The sequence below is a fragment of the Macaca nemestrina genome, chromosome 1, assembly GCF_043159975.1.
Source record: "Macaca nemestrina isolate mMacNem1 chromosome 1, mMacNem.hap1, whole genome shotgun sequence".
NCBI classification, from domain to species: domain Eukaryota; kingdom Metazoa; phylum Chordata; class Mammalia; order Primates; family Cercopithecidae; genus Macaca; species Macaca nemestrina.
The window spans coordinates 114,068,191-114,089,730 of record NC_092125.1 but is presented as its reverse complement, the minus strand read 5'-3'; the positions used below and the strand labels follow the sequence as shown (position 1 = coordinate 114,089,730).

The 21,540-nt window shown below is 39.4% G+C and overlaps 1 protein-coding gene across 11 annotated transcripts in view; it reads right to left on the bottom strand.

The window, feature by feature from the left end:
- The window catches only part of LOC105479087 (tryptophanyl tRNA synthetase 2, mitochondrial), a 125,340-nt gene that overhangs the window by 19,179 nt on the left and 84,621 nt on the right, over positions 1-21,540 (bottom strand). The window lies entirely within an intron of this gene.

Below are 21,540 nucleotides of genomic sequence, written 5' to 3'. Positions count from 1 at the left end.
TGTTTTCTTGCATATAAGAACTAAATAGTAAGTATTACCCTAAATGTCTGAAAATACCCCAAATCAAGGTTATTATAAGAACAGGTGAAGGGGGCTTAGTTCTGATTCATGATGGATAGACTCTTCAGTGAAGAAAAAATCATACAAACTAACTGATTTGAGTATTAATCTAGTGTTTAAGTCTACTCCACAATACACCAGATTCTGCTTCAACATCTTCAATGAGAAAGTTTCATGATGTCCTAAGGCATCTGTTCTATCTGTAAAAAGCCAAGCTTATTAAGAAGACTCTCTCTCTCTCTTTCTTTCTCTATCACACACTCACATACTCACACACACTCACACACTGGTTCTAAGCTTCTCTAAATAACTTCTAAATATATCAAAGCAGCTATAGTACTTTATATACAAGTGGTGAAAAAAGGAACTGGACTTAACATTAAAGATTGAATTCTTTAGATCTAGGGTAATTTGAAAATTAGAGATCGCCTTATCATTCCATCACCCCAAAGAGTATTTTTATAGTTTCTAGTTCCTCCTCTTTCTCCTCTGTTTCATCTTTCTCTTCCTCCTTTTCTTTTTTTTTTTTTTTTAAGAAGAAGTCTAATCAACAAGAAAATATCAACTTTCCCTTTTTTTTTTTTTTCTTTGAGACAGAGTCTTACTCTGTTGCCCAGGCTGGAGTGCAGTGGCGCGATCTCAGCTCACAGCAACCTCTGCCTCCTGGGTTCAAGCAGTTATCTGCCTCAGCCTCCCAAGTAGCTGGGATTACAGGCACCCATCACCATGCCTGGCTTTTTTTTTTTTTTTGGTCTTTTTAGGAGAGATGGAGTATCTTGGCCAGGCTTATCTTGAACTCCTGACCTCGTGATCCACCCACCTTGGCCTCCCAAAGTGCTGGGGTTACAGGCATGAGCCACTGCGCCCAGCCCCAAATTTGTTTTTGTTTCAACCAAATTTAATCAAGTTACCAAACCTGATGACCTACAATTTAAGGCCTATGCATCCTGTTTCTGTTTTCTGGGGATTACAAGCCCTTCATCAACTGTGGCTTTTTTTTTTTTTTTTAATGTCCACATGATTTCCTTAAAAAACAGAGACTGTTGCCAACTCTGAAAAGTGGCCCCAAATGTGTTCTTTGTGGGTTTTGCAAAAAGAACATAAAGGAGTGGAGCTGAATCAGCCAGGCCTGTTTTACTAGCAAGGAATCACCATCTGCTGTAAGATGGTTTCTCATTTCTTTCCTCAAGTTATAGAGAGGGAAGAGTTGTTTTTCACGTGTTTGACAAGGAATCACTTTTAAAGTTTTGCAAGTCCATGGGCTGAATCTGTCATCTTTCTTCCAAGAGGCATTTGGGCTTCATTGAGGGCAGTGACATTGATACACTGTCCATGCAAATTGCTAACTGCTGCTGTAAACAAATAGTTAAATAGTAACTAACCCTGGATGTAGGCAAGAGGACTAGAGTTGCTTCCAATCACCAAGGAAAATACATTCCCATTGGAAGTAATAAAACAAGAGCTGTTTTTTTGGCATGAAGAAGTAGGAGGGAATTTTTTTCTTCTCTTTACTGAATTGGGAGAAAGGAATGAAAACACAGATAACCATGGATATGTGGAAAGAGACAAGATGACGCCTCTTTAACTCTGATTCAAATGCTTAGCTTTGGTGATATGCAAAAAGCTACTACCAGGTCTCCATGAAGCTGAGTATTTTCCTTGGAGTAACTTTTTATTTGGACATATGGAATGAAACTTACTTAATATTCTGCAGAGATCTTCCTGGTGTTTCCAAAATAGTGAGCATAAAATTAATTCAAATTATCCTCACACAGAAAAAGTAGGTAAAAGGTCAATGGCAATTAATTTTTCACAATTCATTTTTAATAATGATATAAGAAGAGTAGGATACTTCAGATTTGGTTGTCTTACTTTGTACATATTCATGACAATTGCTTGGAAAGGTTCAGATTTCCATTTGGGGGAAAAAGGGAAAATGGTATCTAAATATATTTTATCATTTATGTTGTAAAACCACAAACAAACTAGCTATATAACCTGATTGGCCACAGAAAAACAAAGGCATGGACAATAAAGTCGCCTATTGACCATCCATAAACAAGTCAGCAGCATAAACAACAAGAAAGAACTGAAGATTTCAGACCTCTAATTCTAAAAGGTGCATTCTTCAGTTGCAGCTGTTTTGCCTATCTTTTTTACAGCTGTAGAACATAACTTGGTACATTGTATGTCTCAGGAAATATTTGTTGAATGTGTTGGCAATAGGAAAGGCTGTAAAAAGAATGGGACCATTAGGTTTGGCAACAGACTTGGTGATTGAGGCAAAAGCAGTTTCAGGGGAGTGATTGGGATGAAAGGTAAATTGCAGTGGGCTGACGAGTGAGACTAGAAGGCAAGATATAAAGACAGATATGCAATAAGGATTGCAAAGTAGTTAAGAGTTCTGTCTTTGGAGTGAGGTTGCCTGGATCTGAATGCAAGTTCTGCCACTTAGTTGCTGAGTGACTCTGTGTGAGTGATTTAATCTCTTTGCGTCTCAGTTTTCTCCTCTAGAAGATGAGGTTAACAATAATATCCCCCTGATAGTATGTAAACAGAACCTAGCACATAGTAACCACTCAATAAATGGTGGCTCTTATTATTCTAATTTTTAGAAATACTTCTGTTTTAACTTTTAATTTTAAGATAAGTGTACATTCACATACAGTTGTAAGAAATAATACAGAGTGATCCCATATGCCCTTAACCCACTTTCCCTCAATGGCAACATCATGCATAACTACAGCTTAATATCACAATGATACAGAAGTGGGGAAGGGAAGGTCGTGGTCCCTTTAAATGATACAAAAGAGGGGCAGGGCATGGTCTAGGGCTCCACCCCTGGACCTGTGCCCATGGACCTAGATGAGGAGAAACATTTTTGTTTTCCTGCCCAAATGTTGTATTTTCCAAGACCACCCTGGTCAATCACACCCTCATCCTGTGCCTATAAAAACCCCGAGACCTGGACAGGACCGACGGCTCACGCCTGTAATCCCAACACTTTGGGAGGCTGAGGTGGGCAGATCACCTGACATCAGGAGTTCAAGACCAGTCTGACCAACATGGCAAAACCCTATCTCTACTAAAAATACAAATATTAGCTGGGCATGATGGCAGGTACCTGTAATCCCAGCTACTCGGGAGGCTGAAGCGGGAGAATCGCTTGAATCCGGGAGGCAAAGGCTGCAGTGAGCAGAGATCACAGAGACCATGCCATTGCACTCCAGTGTGGACAACAGAGCGAGACTCTGTCTCAAAACAAACAAACACACAACAAACAAACAAAAAACCCTGAGACCTTAGCAGGCAGACACACAGGCGGCTGGACATAAAGGGGAGCACATCAGTGGAGGAACACATGAAACATAGGGGGCTCGACAGGCACCTGCACACCAGCAGGCCACTGATGGGCGGAACGACATGGAGTTTGTCTGGGGCAGTGGGAGGAGAACCCTGGCCACCCAGGGGAAAGCGGCCCAACTCCAGGGGAAAACCATCTCCCTTCTGGCTCCCCCATCTGCCGAGAGCTACTTCCACTCGATAAAACCCTGCACTCATTCTCCAAGCCCACATGTGATCCAATTCTTCCGGTACACCAAGGAACTCAGGGATACAGAAAGCCCTCTGTCCTTGCAATAAGGTAGGGGTCTAATTGAGCTAACACAAGCCCTTTACAGATGGCTAAACTAAAAGAGTACCCTGTAATACACGCCCACTGGGGCTTCAGCAATAAACATTCACCCCTAGACACTGCCATGGGGTCAGAGCCCCACAGCCTGCCCATCTGTACGCTCCTCCAGAGGTGTGAGCAGCGAGGCACTGCGAGCCACTCTGAGCCACTTCCCCTGTCACACATCCTGCCAGGGGGACAAGGGAACCTTTCCTGTTTCAACAACAAGAAAATTCTGAATTTGATGCCATCCCTCCACCCTATTGAGATTTCCCTAGTTTTATATGCACGAATTGTGTGTGTGGGGTATGTTTAGTATTATGCACGTTAATCGTATGTGTAAGACATTTGTTTTTCAAGGAAGGATTAAGATGGGATAACTGATAGGAGTTAGAAAATAAGCATTTTGTTTTGTTTTCTAAATTGGGATAACACACTGTCGATGTACTGAGCAGAGGGAGAGCCACTAAAGATTCAGGAAAGGGGATAATTCAAAGAATGATATTTCTGAAGGAGGAAAAGGAATGATACCCAACAGAGGTAAAATAATGGATGATGAAATATCTTCCATATCTTCCACTGAAAGGAGAGATGGGGGAAGTGAAGACAGATGAGGACATATCCTGTGAGTTCAGAGTGGAGGACAGAAAGTTTTAGAGGAATCCACATCTAACAGGCTCTGTTATCTCCGAAAATAGAAGACAGGGTGATTAGAAATAAATGAGGTAAGAAATATACTCAAGAGAATTTCTGGGTGTGATAAGAAGGAACAAAAAAGGCCTTATGGAGTGGAGTTACATGAGACTTGAATTGATATTTTGTGGATATTTTTGTGAATGAAAGGAGACAAGTAATACATAAATTATACTCTTGGGGAAACTGATATTCTTTACAGTAGCCTAAAATATTCTGCCTAAGTAATAATGGATATTTAAAAGATTTGTAGAAAAAAGTTAAATCAGTTGACTGCATTTTAAATTTCCTTTGGTCAGCAAGGACTTTAATAGGATCCAAAAAAGCGCTAAACATAAAGCAAAAAATCTTGGTAGATTAAACTACATTAAAATTAAGGACTTTTCCTTATCAAAATTCACCATAGGGTGAATAAGCAAGCCACAGACTGGGAGAAGATACCTGCAATACCTACACAGAATATATCAGTACACAGAATACGTGAAGGACTCCTATGAATTTATAACAAGTAAGTAGATAAACCTATAAAATTAGCCAAAAATAGGAATAAGTAATTCACACAAAATAAGATCTCCAAATAACAAATTAATATATCGGAAAATATTCAGCTTCAGAAATCATCAGAAAATGCAAATTACATGCATTAAATGCAAATTAAAGCCACAATAAATACCAATACAGATTCATCAGAACGATTAAAGTGAAGAACCCAACAGCATCAAGTATGGCAAGGATGTTGAGTAAATGGAACACTTACTCTCACACACAGCTGTAGGAATGTAAATTGTTACACCAACTTTGGAAAACTGACAGTATCCACTGATGCTCAACATTCACATATCCTATGACCTAAGTATTCCATTTTTAGGTATATATCCACGAGAAATGTGGGTATATGTTCCATAAAATATATGTGCAAGAACATATTGTAACAACCCCAAATTCTGAACAATCCAAATGTCCACATAAAGTAAAACAGATAAATTGTGGTATATTCATACAATGGAATACTACATCAATGACAATGAATGAACAATTACATGCATCAACATGAATCAATCTCACAAACATCATATAAAAGAAGACAGACGACATATACTGAATGAGAGGAGTATATACTGCATAATCGCATTTATATAATCTCTATAAATGGGGTATCTTGAGAGTAAGGGGTAATAGTGATAAGGAAGAAGAATTAGGGGCATTCTGGGGGCTAGTTACACAGGTGTGTTCAGTTTATAAAAATAGATTGATCTGTATATGCTTAGGATTTTGTACTATTCTGTAGGTTTGTTAGACCTAATATAAAGCTTACCTTAAAAATCGAAAATGTGAATATAAAGGTTGGAGTCATGAAACAGAAAACTCAATAGATGTGATTAATATTAGAGTGTATATAGCTGAAGAAAGAATTAGAAAATAGAATGAAAAAAAAATCACTCCACACAGCAGTAGGTAGCCCCCAAATCAACGCTAACTCCAGTTCCTTTCAACATGGTTAAGGGGGAGAATGGGTTCCCGTAATTGAAGAAAGGTAAAGGTATCAGAGCTGCCACTGTGTTTGATGAGACCACATCCTCCAACCCAATTCTCACTTAAACCCATTCCAATAGGTTTCACCTCCACCACTCCACTAAAACTACTCACCACTGTCATCAATGCTAATGGTTAAGGTGAAGTAATCATCTTACTTGACATATTCAGCAGTCCTTGCCACAACTAATTACCTCCTCTACCTTGATACATTTTCTTTTTGGCTCCCCTAGATATTACATTTTGGTATGTTTTCTCCCTATTTCAATAGTTTCTCTTTTCAGTCTCCTTTTGCTGGTTCCTTCTGTTTAACCTGACTTCTTAATTGCTGACACCCAGGTTTCAGTCTTTGTTTCTTCTATTGTTTTTTATACCCATTCCCTTTGCAATATCATCTCATCTCACTGCTTTAAGTAAAATCTGTATAGCTGATGCCTTCTGAATTTATAACTCCAGTCAGACCTTGCTGATGACCTCCAGACTCATATCCAGCTACCTATTCAGCTTCTCTATCTGGATATCTAACAGGTTCTCAAGCTCAACACATCCAAAATAACTCCTGATCCTCCATCCCAAATCTGCTCTATTCACAGATGTCCCATCTCTGTGGATGGGACAACTTTGCAGTTGCTTAGGCAAAAACCTTGGCATCATTCTTCACTCCTCGTACTCTCTCACACTCTGTATATAATCCATCAGCAAATCTTGTTGCCTCTACCTTCAACATATATTCAGTCTCACCACTTTTCACCACATCTGTTGCTAGCACTCCAGTGTGAGACACCATCAACCCTCCCCAGAGCACCGTGGTAACTCATCTCCCTGCTTCCACTCTAGCTCCCTACAGTCTATTTTTAACATACCGGCCTAAGTGACCCCTCCACAACATAGATCACATCGTTCCTCTACTCAAAATCTTTCATGTACTTTTCATTTTTTCAGAGTAAAAGCCAGAGTCCTCATAACAGCCTGTAAGATGAGGCACAGTCATCTCCTCCGTTTCAACTCTGTAACCTCTGTGATTCAAATCCTACTCCTATCTCCTTTGTCCCTCCTTCTCCAGCCATGCTGGCCTTCTGGTGTTCCCAGAAAACACCAAATTACACTCTTACATTAAGGGCTTGCACTGGCTTTTCTCTGATAGGAATTGTCTTCCTTAGATAATCACTGACTCCCTAGATATTCACTGGCTAACTCCCTCACCTTGTTTTTGCTCTAATATCATCTTACCAAGGGGGCTTACCCAAACTACACTGATTGAGTCTGTTCCCCTCAATCCCACTCCCAATTCTCCTTAATCTTTTTCCATATCACTTATCATCTTCTAATATACTTTATGTTTGGCTTATGTATTTATTTTATATTACTCCAATAGAACATAAGTAGTATGGTAGCAAAGATTTTTCTCTCATATATTCACTAATATATCATGCTATAGTACGTAGGGCATGGTAAGTACTCAATAAATATTTAATGAATGTATGCATAAAATTAAACATTAGACATTTATAGAGAAATGTCTAAACATGTGGCATATGTATATAGTTGCATATTGTACAACAAATAAGTGAGCTAGATTTAAATGAATAAACACGAATAGATAACAAAACATACTAGTGTGTGAAAAAAACAAAACTGCAAAAAAGTACTCTACTATTATACCAACTATGAAAAAAATTTTTAAAAACCATACAAACAAAAATACTATATACTGTTCAGCGAATTACACATGAAAGCAAGTATAAAAAATGGGCTAGACTGACACCAAATCCAAGATTTTGGTTGCCTGAGAATAAAGGGACGCAATCAGGACGGGTAAAGGGAATAGGAAGGGAAAGAATTGAAGGAACTCTCAACTTCATCGATAATGTTTTTAATATAAAAAAGTTGAAACAAATATGACAAAATAATTAATATTCATTTTTGGTATTGGGAATATGGATGTTTTACCATTTTCTGTATTTTGCTTTTTTTTTTTTAACTTTATTTTAGGTTCAGGGGTATATGTGCAGGTTTGTTATAGAGGTAAACTCATGTCACAGGGGTTTGTTGTACAGATTATTTTATCACCCAGGTACTAAGCCTAGTACCTATTAGTTATTTTTCTGCCCCCTCCCTCCTCCCATTCTACACCTTCCAGTAGGCCCCAGTGTCTGTTGTTCCCCTCTATGTGTCCATGTGTTCTCATCATTTAGCTCCCACTTATAAGTGAGAATATGTGGTATTTGGTTGTCTGTTCCTGTGTTAGTTTGCTAAGGATAATGGCCTCCAGCTCCATCCATGTTCCTGCAAAGAAAATGATCTTAGCATTTTTTTTTTTATGTCTGCACAGTAATCCATGGTAAAATGTAGTATATATACCACATTTTCTTTACTGTGCCATTGATGGGCATTTAGGTTGATTCTGTCTTTCTTATTGTGCATAGTGTTGCAATGAATATACGTGTGCATGTATCTTTATGGTAGAATGATTTACATTCCTTTGGGTATATATCTAGTAATGAGATTACTGGGTCGAATGGTAGTTCTGTTTTTAGCTCTTTGAGGAACTGCCATACTACTTTCCAAAATGGTTGAACTAATTTATACTCCTGTCAACAGTGTATAAGGGTTCCCTTTACTCCACAACCTGGCCCACATCTGTTATTTTTTGACATTTTAACAATAGCTATTCAGACTGATAAGAGATGGTATCTCGCTGTAATTTTTTTTTGTTTTTTTTCTGAGACAAGGTCTCACTCTGTCACCCAGGCTAGAATGTAGTGGTGCGATTTGCAACCTCCAGCTTCCCAGGCTCAAGCATTCTCCTGCCTCACCCTCCTAAGTAGCTGGGATTACAGACGGATGCCACTACCATCCAGCTAATTTTTGTATTTTTAGTAGAGATGGAGTTTCACCATGTTGGCCAGGCTGGTCTTAAACTCCTGACCTCAAATGATCCACCCGCCTCAGCCTCCCAAAGTGCTGGGATTATAGGTGTGAGCCACCGCACCCGGCCCTCGCTGTATTTTTAAAGTTTTTGAGATGGGATAATTTTTAATATTTTTTAAATTTCAAAAATATTTAACAGAAAGAGTGCAGGATAGACAGCATGATTCTGAAAGATATATCTGCTAGGTATCAATCAACTGATTCAAGCAATTAGCTGGCTCAGTAAATCCTGGATCAAATCTCTGTGTCCCTTAAGATTTTACTTTTTCACATGTAAATGTTATCTTCCTAGGAATTGGGTCCTGTACGTTTTACTTAGGACACTTGGATGACTATTTAGACTCAGAAATTCTCATTTATTGCTTCCTCTTGGAAACTAGCAATTTATGCTGAGTTATTTTTATTAGACTCTTATTATCCCCATGACAAATCCCCTTAAGAGGAACTTTGGAGTTCTGATTTCAATTAAAGAATCTCTGTATAAGCTCACTCTCTTCAACTGGTCTTCCTCTTCTCAGTACTATGCCAATAAATCTGTCCGTACACATTTGGAGTTCTCTATACTTTTTCTTAATCTAATACTTCCAAAGTTAAATAAGCAGCTTCTGTCAGGCTATTCTTGACTTAAAACTCACCTCTATGTAAATTCTATTGCCTATTGTGCTTGTGTGTGTGTTTGCCTGTAACAATATATTCATCGGATCATGCTAGGCTATACAGCGTAACAGACAGCCCCCAAATTTAAGTGGCTTACAGAAATTGTTTTTTCCTCTTTCACATGACATATTGGTACCTATAGATTGGCTCTAATTCTGCTTTATAGATCTTTTCATTTCAGGATCCAAATTGAACAAATAGCCCCTATCTGAACATTCTGTTCTCATGTCAGAAGGAAAAAGAGCAAGAGAGCTAGAGCAAACAGGCAATGGCTCTTAAAGATTCTTCCTGGACATGGTGTACATCATGCCCACTCACTTTCCACTGGCTAAAGTAAACCACATGGACAAGTCCAACATCAGTGGGGTAGAAAGAGATGCCTCTCCCACAGGAGAATTCACAAGGCAGTGGGCGAGGACATACAATCCTCCCAAGCAGGGGTCAGCAAACTACTGCTCCCAGGCCAAATCTGGCCTGTGGACTGTTTCTGTTCCACCCACGCGCTGAGAATGGTGTTTGCATTTCATAAGAGTAATCAAAAATTTTTTTTAAAAAAAGAAGAGGAAAAATGGAGGAGGAGGAGGAGGAGAAAGAGGAGAGGAAGAAATAGAAAAAGAAAACAGGGAAGAGATAGGAGCAATGGCAGTGGCGATAGAGACTACGTGTTGCCTGCAAAGTCTAACATGTTTACTGTCTATCCTTTCACAGAAAGTTTGATAATCTCTGCTCTTACAAGAAATAAAAATGAATAATCGGGAACAATAATAATCTACCACTAGTACATCCCCCAAATTAGCTACCATGACAAAAAATAAGAGAACTGACCTGTAGAGAACTTGATGGCAGACAGTTGATATTTTATCAAACCTATCTTTTCAGTAAGATTTTATTTAAAACTTCTATGTGGATATATTTGATAGCCCCAGGAACTTAGGTCCAACAAAATAATAAAGGTTTTTTGAGCTACATCAAAATTTAAAACTTCTCTCCATCAAGAGACCCAATCAACAGAGTAAAAAGGCAACCTATAAAATGGGAGAAAAATATTTGCAAATCATATGTCTGACAAGCAGTTAACATCCAGATGATACAAAGAACACTTAAGGCCAGGCGTGGTGGCTCACCCCACTAATGCCAGCACTTGGGAGGCCAAGGCAGGAGGATTGTTTCAGCCCAGGAATTTAAGACTAGCCTAGGCAACACAAGAAGGCCCCATATCTATCACCCCCCACCAATTTTTTTTTTTAATTAGCTAGGCATAGAGGCATGTACCTGTAGTCCCAGCTACTCAGGAGGCTGAGGCAGAAGGATGGCTTGAACCCGGGTGGTCAAGACTGCAGTGAGCTATGATAACACCACTGCACTCCAGCCTGAGCAACAGAGAGATACCCCATATCAAATAATAATAATAATGATTAAATATTTAATAATAATATTAAATAAATTATTTATAATTTAATTATAAATTATTAAATAAAACAATAATTATTATTAAATTAAAAATTTAAAATAAAGGACTCCTACAAATCAACAGCAAAAACAAAACAGAACATAAACTTGATTGAAAAATGGGCAAAGGATTTGAATAGACATTTCTCCAAAGAACATACACAAATGGCCAACAAACACATGAAAGAGATGCCCAATCTTACTAATAATTAGGGAAATGCAAATAAAAACCATAATGTGATATTACCTCATATCCACTAGGATGGTTGATATATATATATATATATATACACACACACACACACACACACACATATATATATATAAAGCTCCCAGAAAATAGTAAGTGTGGTGACGATATGGAGTAACTAGAACTCTTGTACACTGTTGATTGGAATGTAAAATGGTGCAGCTGCTATGGAAAATAGCATAGTGATCCCTCAGAAAATTAAAAATAGAATTACCATATGATTCAGCAGTTCCGTTTCTCGTATATATACATAAGAATTGAAAGCAGGGTCTCAAAGAATATTTGTACACTCATGCCCGTAACGGCATCATTCACAATAGCTGAAAGATGAAAGCAGCCCAAATGTCCATTATAAGATGACTAGATAAATGAAATGTGACAAAAACATATGATGTAACATCATTCAGCCTTATAAAGTAAGAAAATTCTGACACATGCTACAATATGAGTGAACCTGGAGGACATTATACTAAATGAAATAAGCCAGCCACAAAAAGACCAATATTGTATGATTTATCTGTATGAGGTATACATTTGAGTAGTCAAACTTATAGAAACAAAAGGTAAAGTGGGAGTTGCCAGGAACTGGGCGGAGAAAGAGGGGAATGAGTTATTGTTTAATGGGTATAGAATTTTCAGTTTTGCAAGATGAAAAAGTTCTGGAGATTGGTTGTTCAACAATGTGAATATACATTACAGAACTATATACTTATAAATGGTTAAGATGATAAATTTAATGTGTGTTTTATAAATTTCAAAAATTTTTAAAAAGCTATGTAAAAATATAGATGAAACATATTTCTCAAGTTGGAAAAAATGGCAAATTTCATGTTATGTGACTTTTGTTTCAACAAATTGTTTTTAAAAGTCAGATGGAAGGGCTGGTTTGAGGCAAAAAAGAAAGGTCCGGTTTCAGATACGCTGAACTTGAGACTTTGAAGATAGTCACATAGAGATGTCTAGAAGATAGCTGGAAATACAAATCTACAATTAGAGAGAAACAAAATGGCTGAAAAAAATCTGAGAGGTGGCCGGGCATGGTGGCTCACGCCTGTAATCCCAGCACTTCAGGAAACCAAGGCAGGTGGATTATTTGAGGTCAGGAGTTCAAGACCAGCCTGGCCAGCATGGCAAAACCCCGTCTCTACTGAAAATACAAAATAGTTAGTCAGGCATGGTGGTACAAAAAGGTTAGCTGGACATGGTGGCACGTACCTATAGTCCCAGCTACTTGGGAGGCTGAGGCACAAGAGTCACTTGAACCCAGGAGGCGGAGGTCGTAGTGAGTCGAGATCATGCCACTGTAGTCCAGCCTCGGCAATAGAGGGAGATTCTGTTCCCCTCTCCCCACCCCAAAAAAAAAACAGAGAAGAAAGGCAAGAAAAACAGGAAGGAAGGAAGGAAGGAAGGAAGGAAGGAAGGAAGGAAGGAAGGAAGGGAGGAAGGGAGGAAGGGAGGAAGGGAGGAAGGGAGGAAGGGAGGAAGGGAGGAAGGGAGGAAGGGAGGGAGGGAGGGAGGGAGGGAGAGAGGGAGAGAGGGAGAAAGGGAGAAGAAGAAGGAGGAGGAGGCGGGGGAGGGAGGGAGGGAGGAAGGAAGGAAGAAAGGAAGGAAGGAAGGAAGGAAGGAAGGAAGGAAGGAAGGAAGGAAGGAAGGAAGGAAGGAAGGAAGGAAGGAAAATCTGAAAGGAGAAAGAAAATCTGAAAGGAAATAGCTGACAGTTATGGATTGGAGGAGACTTTTGGGGGATTAAAGAAAAGCAGTTGATAACTAAAACAAAGGAACTATCAGTATAGGGAATATGATACATCAACAAATCAAATAATTAGTTTGCGGAATAAACCTCTGAGCAGGCTGTTTCTTGGCTGCATTGTGAATCCATGATTCAAAGATCAGATGAAAATCTCATACTGTAACTTTTTTTTTTTTTTTTTTTTTTTTTTTTGAGACGGGTCTCTCTCTCTCTGTTTCTCTGTTGCCCAGGCTGGAGTGCAGTGGTGTGACCTCGGCTCACTGCAGCCTGGACCTCCCAGGCTCAAGCGATTCTCCTGCCTCAGCCCCACCAAGTAGCTGGGATTATAGGCAAGTGCCACCACGCCTGGTTAAGTTTTTTTTTTTTTTTTGTAATTTTAATACAGACAGGGTTTTGCCATGTAGCCCAGGCTGGTCTTGAACTCCTGAGCTCAAGTGATCTGCCTGCCTTGGCCTCCCAAAGTGCTGGGATTACAGGCATGAGCCACCACGCCTCGCTCATACCAATTTTTTAGCTGCACTAAACTACCTGCAGTGTTCCCTACACTACACAGTTCCATGGGCTTTCCTTCTTTCTTTTGGTTCATATAACAACATCCTACGAGCCTATTCATTTAAACATTATATATTTTTAGTATATATTTAGTCCATATATATAGTCTATATATTTGTAGACTTAGACTATAGACTATATATATTATATATAGACTAAATATATATATTTATATATAGTAAATCAAGCCTAGTGAGGCATACTTTATAAACAATAAGATGCACTCGTTTTAGCTGTTCAGTTCAATGAATTCTGACAAATCTATACACATGTGTAACCAACACACCAATCAAGATACAGAAAAATTTCAATTCCCCCGAAAAAGATCTCTCATGTCCCTTTGTACCCTTTGCTCTTGGAAACCACTGATCAGTTTTGTTACTGTGGATTGGTTTGGCTTATTCTATATCACTTAAATGAAATTATATGACATAAACCCTTATGCTTGGCTTTAATACTCAGCATGTTTTGTACAAGTCTTTTTGTAGATTATTGGTAAAGTCTTTTGGGTAAATACCTAGGAGTAGAATTGCTGGGTCATGTGGTAAGTATACGTTTAACTTTGACAAACTGTTCTCTAAGGTAGATTTATCATTTTATAGTGTTACTAGCAATGTAAAATATAGTGGTACTAGCAATGTTATTAGCAATGTAAAATCCCAGTTTCTCAGCATACTTTATCAAAGCATAGTATTAACAGTATTTTTAAGTTTGGTCATCCAAGTGGGTGAACTGGTATCTTACTATGGTTTTTTTTCTGATGACTATGATGTTGAACTTTTCATGTGCTTATTAGCCATTTGTTACTATTATTATTATTATTATTTTTGAGATGGAGTCTTGCACTGTCACCCAGGCTGGAATCAGTGGCACGATCTCGGCTAACTGAAACCTCCACCTCCTGGGTTCAAGTGATTCTCCTGCCTCAGCCTCCCGAGTAGCTGGGACTACAGTGTGCACCACCAAGTCCGGTTAAATTTTGTGTTTTTAGTAGAGACACGGTTTCACCATATTGGTCAGGCTGGTCTTGAACTCCTGACCTCATGATCCACCTGCCTCGGCCTCCCAAAGTGCTGGGATTACAGGCGTGAGCCACTGTGCCTGGCCCCATTTGTTATCTTTGTTTGTGAAATGTCTACTCAAATATAGTGACTATTTAAAATATTAGCATGGCTGGGCACGGTGCCTCATGCCTGTAATCCCAGCAGTTTGGGAGGCTGAGGCAGGAGGATCACTTGAGGTCAGAAGTTCAAGACCAGCCTGGTCAACATGGTGAAACCCTATCTCTACTAACAATACAAAAATTAGCCAGGCATGGTTGTGGGCGCCTGTAACCCCAGTTACTCTGGAGGCCGAGGCAGGAGGATTGTTTGAACTCGGGAGGCGGAGGTTTCAGTGAGCCGAAATCCCGCCACTGTTCTCCAGCCTGGATGCAGAGCAAGACTCCATCTCAGAAAAAAAAAGAAAAAAGAAAAAAAATTAGTTTCTCTCCTTATTACTGAGATAAGAGTTTTTTATACAGCTGGATAAAAGCCTTGCCAGATATATGTACTGTGAATATTTGCTCCCACTTTATGGGTGACCTTTTCATTTTCTTAATGGCGTTTTTGAAGAACAGAGGCTTTATCTTTTGATGAAACTAAATGTTATCAATAGTTTCTCTTATATTAAGTGATTTTGTGTACTGTTAAGAAATCTTGGCCTATTCTCAAGGCCTGGAAAATTTTCCCCATATTTTCTTTCAGAAGTTTCATAGCTTTAGATTTTACATTTAAGTCTATGGTGGTTTTAAGTTGATCTTTTTTGCGAATGCTATGAGCTGAGAGTCAAGGTTCATGTTCTCCCTCACATGGACATCTAGTTGGAGACCTAACGTCCTTTGCTGAAAAACTATCTTTTCCCCACTGAACTGCTTTGAACCCTTCATTGAAAATATTTGACCATATATATGTGGGTCTACTTCTTGATTCCCTATTTCTTTTCAGTGACCTGTAAGTCTATTCTTATGTCCATACCACACTCTCAATTATTATAGCTGTATAGTAAGCTTCAAAAGGCAGTATAAGTCCTCTAGTTGTGTTTTCTTTTTCAAAGTTGTTTTGAGTATTCTAAGTACTTTGCATGGTCTTATACATTTCAGATTCAGTGTGTCAGTTTATATAAAAATATATGTTGAAATTTTCATTGCGATTGTGAGGAGTCTGTAGATCAATATAAAAAAATAGAGAAAAGTCTTTCACATGTGCACAAAAGGCAGATAAAAGTATGCCCTCTGTAGTACTGTTTGCAGTAACAAAAAGCTGGAAAGAAAATCCAAATATCCTTTGCCAGGAAAATCGATAAACTGTGAAGGAGGCAGACAATGGAATACTATACAGCAGTCAAACTAAATAAATCCCAAGCATGTAACACTGTACACAAAAAATAGATGCAAGAGGATATGGGCAGCATGATGCCATTCACATAGTTTTAAAATATGCAAAACAAATAATATAGATTGTTAATGGCTATATTATATGCAACAAATAGAAACACATTTGTGGGAATCATGAATATCAAATCAATATAATACCTCGGGAAGGCACAGAGGAAAACGGCATTAGAGCTAAGCAGAAAAGTTTCTATTATACTTGTAATGTTTAATGTGTAAAAAACAAAAACCACATGAAGCAAGTATGCCAAAAGGTAAGCAATTCAAAAGGCAGCCATTCATCTTCATACTTTTATGAATGTTTGAAATATTTCTTAAAAAGTCCTCAAAAAACCTTAGACAACAAACTCTTCTGAAAATACTTTATTATTGAAGATAAAAAGAGGCATTGTCATTAACTTTATCTCCATCTTCTAATCCCACTCTACCCTTATATAAATCCTTCTCAGTATCAAGGAGCCTAGGGTGGGAGCATTGTGTATAGTGGAGGAGGGTGATAGAAAGTTAACATTTGCTAGACAAAATATATTATCTTATTTAAATTGCTATTATAGACATTAAAAATGGGGTTCAGAGAGCTTGAGCCACTTGCCCATAGTCTCACAACCAAAAAGAAGTGACAGTAAGATTCAAGCTGAGTATATCTGGCTTCAAAGCCTGTATTTTTTTTTTTTTCCACTATTGTTTTGACAGCAAGAAAAGAACTCTTCTTGAAGGTGTAATTAACCTATCACCTGTTCCTATGTCCGGCACAGAAGTAACACAAGTACTGCAACTTGTTCATCATGTCACAGAGGAGTATAGATCCAGGCAAGGAAGTGGTATTATTGGAAACTGTGGAGAAGGAAATACATGCAGAGTCTGATTATATAATAGTTTTCCAAACTTATTATTTATACCATGGGCCATTTAGATTCTTATCTCCCCCTAGGAACTTTGGAGGTGATGCCAATTTTACAAATATATTCTCCAAGTCCACGAATCTATGCAGACACTTGCTCCCTTTCCATTGTGAGCTGAAAGAGCACCTGATGTTGGCAGCAAACAACTCTGAGAGTTTAACAAATATAAATACACTCAAATATGTTTCCTAAATTACCAGAATAAAGGGAAGCACGAGACTCTCTGTCCAGTTTAAGGCCTTGGTTTTATACCTCTAAGACAAGGGACAATTGGTGAGGTATAACTTTTATTTATGTACAGTAAGCCAAGATTTATGTAGTCAGTTACTTTGGCCATCATTCAGAAACCAATTCCTCTATCGTCTCTCTTCTTTTATCATTATTGATTTTTGTTTCTTGGGAAACAACATAACTCTAATTAAAGAATGAGCCCACATTCCAGAGATGCAAATCCCCCTCTCCTCCCTCACTTTTCCTTCGTCTCTTTGGACCCTCATAACACAATTATCTGGTGGCCCCAACTGTCCTTTTCTCCTTGCCTTGGCAGAAATCCAGTGCCTAGAGCTAGGTCCTCCACTTTTATCTTCCATCTGCAGAGTAACAGTGAAAGATGTAGAGGCCTGTACCACAGGCAGCTGTAGGACTCAGATTGGATCTACACTCAGGCCTGCTGGTTTGCTAGAAATAAAAGACCATTGACTCTGGCGTAGGGATGGAAACCTCTGCCAAACACACACATAGGCATGATCCCCTTCCCACGACGTGTCTCTCTCTCTCTCTGTCACACACACACACACACACACACACACACACACACACACCTTTGAGCAGAGAGGGTCTATAAAATTCCGCACATATGGTGAACATATTTTAGGGGAAGCACATGACTAGAGGCCAGTGGGAGAGAAAGAAAAAGAAAATAATGAGAAAAATCTTCAGTAAGTCTGAATTGTTCCAGTCAGACTGCTGGGAAAGAATGCAAAGGATTGGAGATGAAAATTACTGGTAAAAGTCAACATTGTAACATAGCTAAATCCTTTCCCTATTTCAAGCCATTATTAGAACTTTTTCTGATGTTCAACAATAGCACACAGAAAAATAGCCTTTATAATTTAGCTGTAAGTAATTGGCTTAACACAATGAATATAGCTGAAGAAAGCACATCATAAAATAATACTTTTCTCTAACTCATAATTTCAAAACTTCTTAATTTTACTTGTAAATAATTGTGTGATGGGGAGGCAGGTATAACTAATGTAACTGGAATTGGCTCCCAAAACATTAAATAAAATTGTTTTCTAAATTCTTATCCTTTCTGTTACATATTTAATGATCAATTAAATACTTAAGTACACTATAAACCTACCAGTATAAAGGAACTAGCAAAAAGCCTTTTAAAAATGTAGATAAATAATATCTAATTTATCTGTTTTGTAAGTTAAGGACTGATTTATCAAATCTTCTCAAAATTAAACCAGAAGAAAGTATTTTGGCTTCAGCTTTAAAGGGTCATTGGTAGAAGTTAATCAGATCATCCAAACACAAAATAAACTGATAACAAAAGGTCTGCATAACTTAGTGGTGTAGTAGAAGAAACACTGGTCTAGTGTACTCTGGGGCTTCATTTTTTAAGGGATTTCTAGCTAAGCTGGGTTTAGATTTTTACCTGAGGGCAGGAGAGAGATGCTGATGTATTTTTAGTAGAAAGGTGACTATGGCTGCCTGGTGGGGAATGAACTGCCAAACCATAAAGCTAGGGCAGGAGTGAAAGGGTAATTTAATTGTTCAGGTAAGAAATAATGAGGGCCTTGAGGTCAGCTCCAACTCCCCACTTTCCCTCTACCAGCATCTCCAGAGGCAGAGACATGAGGGCTGGAGTAGGGTGCGTAGGCAGGGGACAGAACACGATTCCCGCCTCATGAGTACATCTTCCATAAGTGGTGCTTTAGGGGAAAACTGTAAAAGCCCTGGCTTTGCCACCTACGAGCTGGGTGACCTTAGGCAGCTAATGAAAAAGTTCTATATGCTGAGTATTTACTAAGTACCAGATACTGCTCAAAGATTTTTTTTTTTTTTTTTTTTTTTTTTTTGAGACGGAGTCTTGCTCTGTCGCCCAGGCTGGAGTGCAGTGGCCGGATCTCAGCTCACTGCAAGCTCCGCCTCCCGGGTTTACGCCATTCTCCTGCCTCAGCCTCCCGAGTAGCTGGGACTACAGGCGCCCGCCACCTCGCCCGGCTAGTTTTTTGTATTTTTTAGTAGAGACGGGGTTTCACCTTGTTAGCCAGAATGGTCTTGATCTCCTGACCTCGTGATCCGCCCGTCTCGGCCTCCTAAAGTGCTGGGATTACAGGCTTGAGCCACCGCGCCCGGCCTCAAAGATCATTTTAAGTACATTTGCAATTTACTTAATCTCTTCATGCCTTAATTTATTCATTAGTGAAAGATAACAGTAATATCTAATTCCTGTGACTGTTTTGATGATTAAGAGAGAAGTCATATACATGAAATGGCTTGGTAAACTAACACATTGTGGTTTTCTTTTTTGAGACAAGTTCTTGCTCTGTCGCCCAGGCTGGAGGGCAGTGGCATGATCTCCGCTCACTTCCACCTCTGCCTCCTGGGTTCACGCAATTCTCCTGCCTCAGCCTCCCTCCTGAGTAGCTGGGAGCACAGGCATGCGATGCCACGCCTGGCTAATTTTTGTATTCTTTGTAGAGACAGGGTTTCGCCTTGTTACCCAGGCTGATCTGGAGCTCCTGACCTCAAGTGATCTACCTGCCTCAGCCTCCCAAAGTGCTGGTATTACAGGTGTGAGCCACCATGTCCAGCCAGCCTTACACATTTAAAAATAGTTTTCTGGCCAGGCACAGTGGCTCACACCTGTACTCCCAGCACTTTGGGAGGCTGTGACAAGAGGACTGCTTGAGGAGCCCAGGAGTTTGGGGATGCAGTGAGCTATCACTCCACCACTGCACTCCAACCTGGGTGAGAGAGTGAGACACTATCGTAAATAAATAGTCTCCTAATAAGCATGTTTTTTAAAAATAGATCTGAAAATATGATTATTTTCTTTTCAGCAGCCCCTCTATTGGAGACTACACAGATTGATCACCTCACACTTGTTAGAATGACTATTATTAAAAAGATAACAAGCCAGGTGTGGTGGCTCAGGCCTATAATCCCAGTGCTTTGGGAGGCTAAAGTGGGCAGATCACTTGAGGTCAGGAGTTTGAGACCAGCCTGGCCAACATGGTGAAACCCTGTCTCTACTAAAAATACAAAAATTAGCCGAGCTTGGTGGCAGGTGCCTGTAATCCCAACTATTTGGGAGGCTGAGGCAGGAGAACTGCTTGAACCCAGGAGGCAGAGGTTGTAGTGAGACGAGATCGTGCCACTGACAAAACGAGATTCCGTCTCAAAAAAACAAACAAACAAACAAAAAACAAGATAACAAGTGTTGGCAAAGATGTGGCAAAAAGGGAACCCATGCACACTGTTGGTGAGAAAGTTAGTACAGCCATTATGGAAAACAGTATGGTGGTTCCTCAAAAAAATTAAAAACAGAACTACCATATAAATCAGCAATCCCTCTAATGGGTATATATACAAAGGAAAGAAAATCAGTATGTCAAAGAGACATCTGTACTCTCATGTTTATTGCAGCGCTATTCATAATAGCCAAAATATGGAATCAACCTAAGTGTCCATCAACAGATGAACCGAAAAAGAAAATACAGTATATACACACAATGGAATACTATTCAGCCTTAAAAAAGGAAATCCTGTCAGTTATGACAACATGGATGAACCCAGAGGGCATTTTGTTAAGTGAAATAAGCCAGGCACAGAAAGACAAACACTGCATAAGCTCACTGATATGTGAAATCTAAAAAAATCGAGCTCATAGAAGCAAAGTAGAATGGGGCAAGAGGAAATGGGAAGATGTTGGTCAAAGGACACAAAATTTCAGTCAGACAAGAAGAATAAGTTCAAGAGATCTCTGGTACAACATGGTGACCATAGTTAATAATAACGTATTGTATATCTGAAAATCACTTAAAGATAGGTATGTGAGGTAATAGATATGTTATATACCTTGATTTTGCCATTTTGCAATGTATACATCTTTCAAAGCATCATGCTGTACACCATAAATATATGCAATTTTTATTTGTCAATTTAAAATAAAGAAAAGGGGGGCGGAGCAAGATGGCCGAATAGGAACAGCTCCAGTCTCCAACTCCCAGCGCGAGCGACACAGAAGACCGGTGATTTCTGCATTTTCAACTGAGGTACTGGGTTCATCTCACTGGGGAGTGCCGGACGATCAGTGCTGGTCAGCTGCTGCAGCCCGACCAGCGAGAGCTGAAGCAGGGCGAGGCATTGCCTCACCTGGGAAGCGCAAGGGGGAAGGGAATCCCTTTTCCTAGCCAGGGGAACTGAGACACACAACACCTGGAAAATCGGGTAACTCCCACCCCAATACTGCGCTTTAAGCAAACAGGCACACCAGGAGATCATATCCCACACCTGGCCGGGACGGTCCCACACCCACGGAGCCTCCCTCATTGCTAGCACAGCAGTCTGTGATCTACCAGCAAGGCAGCAGCCAGGCTGGGGGAGGGGCGCCCACCATTGCTGAGGCTTAAGTAGGTAAAC